This window comes from Lathyrus oleraceus, chromosome 4 (assembly GCF_024323335.1).
Source record: "Lathyrus oleraceus cultivar Zhongwan6 chromosome 4, CAAS_Psat_ZW6_1.0, whole genome shotgun sequence".
Lineage (NCBI taxonomy): Eukaryota > Viridiplantae > Streptophyta > Magnoliopsida > Fabales > Fabaceae > Lathyrus > Lathyrus oleraceus.
Genome location: NC_066582.1, coordinates 390,170,555 through 390,180,221, shown reverse-complemented (window position 1 = coordinate 390,180,221; position 9,667 = coordinate 390,170,555). Strand labels below are relative to the sequence as shown.

The 9,667-nt window shown below is 36.8% G+C and overlaps 1 pseudogene; it reads right to left on the bottom strand.

Annotated features, from left to right (window-relative positions):
* Positions 1-831: 831 nt before the first annotated feature.
* Positions 832-9,430, bottom strand: LOC127137675 (tubulin gamma-3 chain-like; annotated as a pseudogene).
* Between the last annotated feature and the right edge of the window lie 237 nt (positions 9,431-9,667).

The following is a 9,667-nucleotide window of genomic DNA, read 5'->3' as shown; positions in this document are numbered from 1 at the left end:
ATTGAAGCCACTCACATGAGGGCTTCTATTCCTCCGGCAAAGCTCTACATGATGGCAACCTGAAATTGAAGAAAATGGAGCCAAGGTGGACCTACCAGAGCTTCGCCGACGAGAGGAGAATGACAATTCTGGTAATGTAATATTTTCCCTGGAACCTACTTCTTCTCCCTCTTCACTTTTCTGCATCTTGAAGTGCTCTGCTTCTTCTTCACTTTATTTCTTCAGTAATCTACGTGCATGCTTGTTGTGAGGATTCGTTGATTGGAGAGCCTTTATTGTAAAACTGAGAGTGATTGAAGAGTGAAGTTTGAAGGTTAAAGGTTGAATGTGAGGAACTCAGGGAGAGTGAGGGAATCGAAGTTTGTGTGTGATTGAATGAATGAATCAAACTTGCAGAGTGTGAAAAAATGGATGAATAAGAGGATCTCAGAATTTTGTGAAGAGTGATATATGTCCAGATTTGGTGAACTAAATGTTATTATATAGAGTTTCTGAAATTCAGATTTCGGTTAGAGATTGAAATGCACATTCAAATGAAATTCATTTTTCAGTTAGAGTATAAGGAGTTAGTTAGAGCGAAATTCAGTTGAAAATGAAAGTGAAATGTAAATGCAGTTTTGTTAGTTATTTTGAGATGAAAATTAAATCTGTTTTCAGTTAAATGAGGTTAAGATGGCAACTAGTTTTGCTTGAGTTCAAACGCCTTGCTAATGTGAATTTTGGAAAAGTTATTGGTCTTATCGATTTGCAATTTCATACTGGTGTTGAATTGTTTGCTTGAGGGTTATTGGTTCATTACCTGTTGTTGAATTGTTGAATGTTGTTGCAGGATTGTAGGTTAGATGATTCTTATGATTTGGCTCCTGACTGTGATGTAGTGCTAGAATTGTATGGTTGGACCACCACATCACTTGTCTCCAACTCAGGTTAATTAGTTGCTAGTTGCTTAGTAGTCAGTGAATTTCTTGTTGTGAATTTCCGGGATAGAGCAACTTGAATACTTGTAGGACCCCATTCGATAAAGTTAACTTGCTTGCTTTTGCATATCCTCTGCAAACTTTCATGAACCTGAGTTGGGTCAACCTCCCCTTAGATGATATTCAGAATTGATATATATTTTGCTTGGCTGGTATCTTTGGTCCTTGCGTAAGAAGAGATTGTAATATTCTTTGCCTGCAGAAGTCTTCTCCTGACATCAAGCACAGTGGTCTTACAAATTACATTAGCCTGACGTTCCACTGTCAAAGGATCTTGGTGTTAGAGTCAGAGAGGCAAGAAGACCAAACAAGTCATTATTCATGTATCTTGGATACTGAAGAGTGGTTGTGCTGGCAGACATCACAGTAGAAACTAGGGAATTTGTTTGAGCAAATGTAGGATTTGATAAACGAAGTCGTTCCACAGAAATTCTATTTAGTGCAGTATTATCGAGAACCACAACACAATCAACATTTAGAGTCAGTCGCTTGAGTGTCAAAAGAGAATTGTATGGTTGGACCACAACATCACTTGTCTCCATTTAGTTAGGAAATAAACTGTATGTATGGACCAATTGTTTTTGCTGTAACGGTCATTCAGAGTCTCCAACAGGTATGTGCCCATGCCTGAGCCTGCTCCTCCAGCAATAGAACAAAACCCTCAAGAATAATGAGATTTAGAAATGGATGATGAGATTGAAAAGGGAATATTGGTGATTTTGTTTTGGTTTATGGATTAGAGCATTGGTTGTTATTATCATGGTTGTTGCGGACTCGGTTAGGATGCATTTAAATCTTGTAGATTGATGTATTAGAATGGTTATGATGTTAAATGATATCATGGAAAAATATTGAAATGATGTGTTAAATAGTGCTATATTTTGGTTTAAATTAATGTTAAATGGTTTAGGTTGGATTAAGTGAATGCCAGGTCCATGTTTATGGTTTCATTGTGATGAATACTATGCCATGGCTATATGTTTTGGATTATTTTTGTGTGTTTGATATTTCAAATGTGCATATGGCATGAATGCAGGTTGTTTGTGATGTGCAAGGTCATGCTCTCAAGACACTTGGAATTAGAACCACCATGAATGACTTAAAGAAAACATGGTTGCTTGATATAAAGGTAACCTTGTCCATGAGATGGAGAATGAACAATCCATGTGAAAAATCAACAATTAGGACTAGGGACTGGATGGGTTGACTTTGGTCAACTTCTTAACCAAAAACTCAAAAGTTGACCAAAGTCAACTGTAGATCAAAAATCATTTTCTTGTGTAATTTTGTATGCCTTCTTGTATGGACAATGTAACTTGATTTTATGTGAATGAAATGCACCTTTTTAGATGAGAAAGTACTTATGATCAATGAACATGACTTATATTTAAATGGCCATTTTCCCCCTCCAAAATTCTTTAACTGAAATCACTTTGAAACCATGATTTTGTATGCACTTATGAAGCCATGGATGCAATATAATTTTGAAACCAATGGACAATTAAAGCACTTGAATAAATGGACTTTAGTGAGGACTATGCATTATGAAACATTATAAAACATGAAGTAATGGACTAGTAATGCCCCAATTAAACCATGAAAATAATGAATGAAAGCATACCTTGGATCAAGCACATAACACCATGAATTAGGGTTTATTAGGTCAAAGTTCAAAGATAAGCCATAAGTAAGAGCCTCAAACCAGATGAGTCACAAGTGATCCATCATTTCCATGGACTAAACTAGGGTTTCCACTCCCTCAATGCAAACCCTAAGGTTCACAAACTTTCCTGATCAAAAACTAGGGTTTGGTGTGAAGTGGATACCAAGATGGCACCTCTAAGACCTCAAGCTCCATGCAACTAGGGTTTTGAGGAGTACCAAGTCCAAAAGTCAACCAACATGGCACTCATGCACCAACTGTTCGTGATTAGGGTTTCAAACACAACACAAAGCTCTACAAGCTACACCTTAGATCATGGTCCTACCATTATGGCTTAGAAGCCAAGTCCAATGCATAGAGGTCAAGCAACAAGACCCACAGGAGCATAGTCGAGAACTAGGGTTAGGATCACATATGAATTTCATAGCATAGACCTCAAGAATCAAGGTCCCAAAGGATCAAGAATTTAGGGTTTCACTCCACATGATGAGCAACACCATAATCTCCATGCAAAACCCTGGTTTTTATTAATCATAAACCTTGAATATATGATACTTGTTAGCAAATGTTAACCATGAAATGAAGGATGCACATGAATGAGTCTTAAGTCATAAGTCAGATGAAAAGCAAAAAGGGAGGGAAAATTTTGGGGTACAACAGGTTCGACATCACATGAGAACCAGGGTATGTAGGAGCTTGGTTTCTTTCAAAAACCCAATATCCCACTCATAGATGTGTACTAGTCTCCAAGGTAATCCCTAAAAGGCTTCTCAGAGTTATGGATACAAGTGAAAATACTTTGCAGTAGTAAATTCTCACAGAACAAAAGTACTCCTAAGTGAATCTAGTATGGGAGTGGGTCTTGTGCCAACCCAACGCATGAAACGCAGGTCAACACGACTATCCACGAGTCAATCCTGTGTGTATACTCAAGCTCGGGTGTAAAGCTTCTCTCAAGTAACATCAACCCAACCCAACAACAACAAAATACAGATATCCAGAATGGGTTAGGAAATGAATATCTAAAGCAATAAAATAAATGCAATAAACAAACATGATGATAAAAGTAGGCAAAACATGAAAATAAACACCCAACCAAACAAGAAAGAAATCAAAACTAGGCCCGACTTCTTCTTGCAACTAGGTTGCAATCCCCGACAGAGTTGCCAGTTGAAGCTAGCAAAAATATACTCGAACAGATCGCACACTCGAAGATACAATAGAGTCGCCACTGAACTTTATTTATCCCAAAATAAGGAAGGGAAAGTATCGATAAAACTCAAGGGAAAAGAGAAATGGGTAAGGAAGTCAGTTATGCAAGGGGAAGGTATTAGCACCCCTCACATACATGGTATTCCATGGGAAGCGTTTTGAGTTCTCATTGCTTTGATGGGTGTTACTATCTTCGTGTACCTGCAAAACAGAAAATGGGTTAGGAAAACAGTGCTCGAGAAGAATTGGGGCCATAATGCGTATGTTTTCTCATAGTGCAATGAGAAATTCCGAGTCTCGTAGTTGTTGGAACCAGAGAAATAAATGGGGGAAAAGCAAGAAAAGTGCTCGCTAAGGATTCACATCCCCGTGCGTACGTATCCTTATATTGCAATAAGGAAGTTAGAGCTCTGTAGTTCGGAGGACTAAGACTGAAAGAAAGATATGAACGGGGGGTGGTGCTTAAACCAGAAAAGGTTAAAAGCTGACTGAATCGGTGTTTAAACCAAAGGAAAATGATTATGGTGTTTAAACTAGAGGTTAAAAAAAGGGTGGTGTTTAATCCAAAGAAGTGGTTCTTAAACCAAAGGTCGATGCTTAACTCAGAAAAGAAGCAAGTTTAAACCAAAAGAGTGGTGTTAAACCAAAGGTCGGTGTTTAAACCGGAAAAGAAGCTAGAGTGGTGTTTAAATTAAAGATCGGTGTTTAAACCCGAAAAGAAGAAAAAGTGATGTTTAAAACACAAGAGTGGTGTTTAAACCAAAAGACGGTGTTTAAAAAGGAAAAGAATCAAAAGTGGTGTTTAAACCAAAAGTATGGTGTTTAAATCAAAGGTCGGTGTTTAAACTAGAAAAGATGCAAAAATGGTGTTTAAACCAAAGGTCAGTGTTTAAACCGAAAAAATCAAAAGGAGATGTTTAAACCAAAGGTAGGTGTTTCAATATGAAAAGAAGAAAAAGGTAGTGTTTAAACCAAAAGGAGCATGGGATAAGAGCCACATGGCTAGTTACAGACTTGACAGTGAATTGATTTGAATTGCAGTAAAGCCTATGAATAAAGGTGAATACTCTAAGCAACTGGGTCATTTGTTCCATACCCAGAATATTCAGAATGAGGATAAGAAGGCTCCCTCTCACCCCTTCTCTATTGCTTAAGGCTCATGACATGTAATACTTGTCAATGTCTGACAAGTTGTTGAAACAGTTTCCCAGGGATGCTCTGCGGGGATGACAAAGATGGTTAATGCCTTAACTTGAGCTTGAGGTCTTGTACTTGTTAGGAAGCTTGAGCTCCATAGTAACAAAGGCAAGTACCATTAAATGACCAAGAGACTTATAGTCACTTGACAAAGACAAGGGGAATGTGTGCAAAGTCAAATGATCTAGTTAATCAAATGGAACTAAGCTAAATCAACTAGAAGAAGATGGATAAAACACAATGCATGATTATACAAAGACTAACATAGGGTCTCATTGTTAGGTAGACCAAGAGTAAGCCATGTGGGTGCAAAGGTGTACTAAGCCTAGGTCTCATTCTTAGGTAGCCCAAGAGTAAGCCATGTGTGTGCTAATGCATGCTAACCTAAACAAATTAATGTCATAAGCAAAGGTATAAGGAAATGAACAAAAAAACAAGATGACATGATCACAAGTTCAAAAGTTCAATAGGTGAACAAGGTGTAAGTGATCAAGAGGTTAATGAGTCCAAGGTCACCTTAAATCAAGCATGGGTCTAAGTCCTAAGTCCAAATTCTTCAACATCATTCCAAGTAAAGCATGAGTCTTAAGGATCAAGTATATCCATTTTATCATGTTTTGATTCATTGAGATTGTCAAGCAAACCATGCACAAGATAAGAAGCGTAAGATGAATAAGACAAGATGAATAATGTATGAAGTGAGATGATGCTTAATGAGACATAAAAGAAAATTGCATAGAGTAAAGGCATGAAAGTAAATGCAATTAATTAAAGGCACAAAAGTAAATTGCATAAAGTAAATATTAGGAGTTAGAATAAATGGTCAATTAATTGTGTCAGGACAATTTAGTGCTATATTAAGAAATCATAGCACAATCCATATGAAGATCATACTATGAGAGGCCAGGAAATGACAATTTATGTGTCAAACATGTTAGATTAATAACACAAGTTATACTCCTAAAACATGTAACACAATGATTAAAACAAAGAAGAAAGATAGATGAAGAATGAGAGATTAGAAAGCAAACTGATGTTGAGTAAATCAAAAGAAGTATTTTATTATCATATCCACAGAGACTGGAGAGATATTACCAACGTTTTAGATTATTGATATAGTTTAAGTTCAAGTTTTCAGAAAGTTTAAAGTTTAAATCAAAAGTAATAGCGAAACGTAAGATAAACAGAATAAAATAAGCAGAATTATAATATGACAAATTATCTTGCAAGGATTGGATTTCTTCTACCGTTTACGTATGCAATGTATCTATTAATTTTGGAATAACCATATATTCATTCATATTTCAACACACTTTTCAAAATAACATGTATGTCTACATGAAAGTTTCAAGATTCTAATCGGCTTGTTGAATCGATGATGTCTCAACCGGTTAAACAATCCGATTGTATGAAGATCAAGTATTTTGAGGTGGATATTAAAACTAATTCTACGTATAGCAATTAGAGTTTAGCCGATTCGTTATCTTTGATTCATGAGTTCGAAAGCAATTTTCATTAACAAATCGAATTCATAAAATTTGACGATAATAACAAGATAGAATCAATAATCATGAAAGCATGTTTATATTAAGAATATAATCAGTAAATATACATATGATTATGGTAGATTCTTCCAATCCCAGTACGAGAGGGAGATTAGCTAGCCATTTTCATGGTAGCTTGTACAAAAAGGAAGAATTGGAGATGAATGAGCATCACCATAATTTAAAGTGTTGGATGAAGTCTGCCCCGTTTGGTCTACTTTCCTCCTATTATTTTTCTTCTCCAAGCAGAACCTATCCATATATGTGTCATTAACCTTGGTTTTGATTTCAAATGCCACCACATTTGGAATTCACACTCGGGACACAATGAGCAATCCCATGAGGAGACCAAAAAAATAAGAGGACAAGTGCTTCTGGTTCCTGTTCCAAACTCCTTACCACTTTCTGCAACATTTCTCATTTCATTAGCAATGATTTGAGCCACATCAATTTGCTTACCTAACATGATCAGATAAAGAAGTTAAGTCGTATCCATTGTGAAAGTGCTAGTGTGCCTTCTCGGTCAGATGTTGTGCAAAATAAATAGGAGAAGAACTCGAGCTTCAGAGATTAGATCCTCCCTATGATACCTAATTGTTGCACCATAAGGGTTTATTTCCACTTATCTTCCATCCAAAATAATTTTCTTTGAAATTGCCTCCACATTCGGCACCATATTGATGGATTCTTGATACCTGCACATATGCCCTTCCCGCAAGACTAAAGGATTTCCCAAAAATTCATTGATAGCATCCCTATGAAATTGAATCATTCTTCCCCCAACCTTGGTTGAGAAAGAGAAGGCAAATCCTACTGAGGGAAAGACATTGGCATAGAATTCCTGAAGCTCAGTATTGATTTTGCGGTGAGGGTTCAAGAGCTTATCCCATTTGCGGCTGGACCATAATGAACTTAAATACCTGTAGGATCCTTCAGGGTTAATCTCAAAAATCCTTTCATACCAGATGGATCTCCTAAATAGTTCTTGATACCTATCCCATTCCTCTAATCCGAGAAATTTTGTCTGATCAAAGGATTCTTGCCCCCTTGAAGTTCCAGCCCCTGTGGTTTTCTATTTCTTTCTGGTCACATCTCTTTTTGGAGCAATACTTGCAACAACAAAACACTTGAAATTTGTTTTGTTAACAAACTAATTTTTCTGTTTCAGGCCAACATCACTTAGCAAACTCAAGTTTTCTTAGCGAACTTTGCGATTTATGGAAAGTAGTTTTTCTCCCTGATTCTGGCCTCTTTTTGTTCATCCAAAATAGTGATATTATAGACTTGTGCATTCAATATATTTCAGATTAGGTGCATATTATAAACATAAAAACATAGAGTATGAACTATGACACCTAGTTTCAACCATAGATGCACAAAAATAACACAAATCCTACAAGGTCTAAAAATAAGAAAAGAAAAGTAAAAGAGAATGATGGTTAGAACTTGCATACCTGAGGTTTCTGCAAATTTAAAGATGGATAAGAGAGAATGAAGGTGTGAAAAAGTGAATAAAGTGAAGGAGTGAATGTGTGAATGGCAAAAGTGAAAAGAGTGAAGAGTTTGTAGGGTTTAGTGAGAGAAAAAGGTGAGAAATTTTGAAAAGGTAAGGCTAATACTAGACATAAAGGCTGGTAGGTAGTAGGTGGAGTCTATTAATTTTCATAAATGTAGGTTTGACCACCGCATATTCGCTTCACGAGGTTAGGTTCGCTTAGCGAACTTCCTGGGTTTTAACATTCGCTTAGTGAATTCCGCAGCAATTCAGAATTCTGCAGTTTTGACAAATGTTTTACCAGTCCCTTTGTGTGCCTTTAAAGGTCTCTAACAAAACAAAATTACTTACAGAGTCGGGTTGCCTCCCGAAAAGCGCTCATTTAATGTCATTAGCTTGACGCTTTGTCGCTTTTATGGTTCGTTCAACGGAATTGTGGTGGTAACTCGATCAATCTCACCACCTAAGTATAACTTCAGCCTTTGGTCGTTAACTGTCCAAGTTGCATTAGTGTTTGGATCTTCCAATATAATTGCTCCATAAGGCCTGATGTCCTTTATTTGAAAAGGTCTAGAGCACTTTGATTTATGTTTTTCGGGAAATAATCTCAACCGCGAGTTGAAGAGTCGAACCGTCTGCCCTACTTTGAAATCTTTGGTCAGGATTCTATTGTCAGGATATCTCTTCGCCTTTTCCTTGTATAATCTTGAAGATTCATATGCTTGCAACCTTAGTTGATCAAGCTCATGCATTTGAAGTTTCCTTTTTGCATTGGTTTGTTGTGATTAAAATTGAGAGACTTTAACGCCCAAAAATCCTTATGTTCTAATTCAACTGATAAATGGCAAGCTTTACCGTATACCATTTGAAACAACGTTAGGCATATTGGTGCTTTGTAAGCGGTACGATATGCCCAGAGAGCTTCATCAAGCTTTAACAACCAATCTTTTCGTGAAGTTGAAACTGTATTTTCTAAGATTATATTTATTTCACGATTAAATACTTCCGCTTGATCATTCGTTTGTGGGTGATATGGTGATGCAACCTTGTGTTTGACGCCGTAATGTTCAAGAGCTCTTGTAAGTTGTGCATTGCAGAAATGAGAGCCTCCATCACTAATCAACACTCTTGGTGTAACAAATCTTGTAAAGATGTTTCTTTTTAAGAATTTCACCACTATTATTTTGTTTGCTTTTGGCGACGCGATAGCATCTACCCATTTGGATACATAATCAACCGTCACTAAGATGTATTCATTGGTGAAAGACAAAGATAAAGGCCTGACGAAATCAATCCCCCAACAATCAAATACATCTACCTCTAACATGCTTTGTAATGGCATTTCATTTCACTTGGTAATTCCACCGGCCCTTTGACAATTATCACAATTCTTGGCATGTTCATATGTATCTTTGAATAGAGAAGGCCAATAGAATCCTGCTTGTAAGACTTTGGCAACTGTTCATTCTCCGCTATAGTGGCCGGTATATGGTGAATTATGGAAATGCCATGTGATGCTTTTGGCTTCCTCTCTAGTAACACATCTTCGTAATAACCCATTGGATCCTATTTTGAAAGG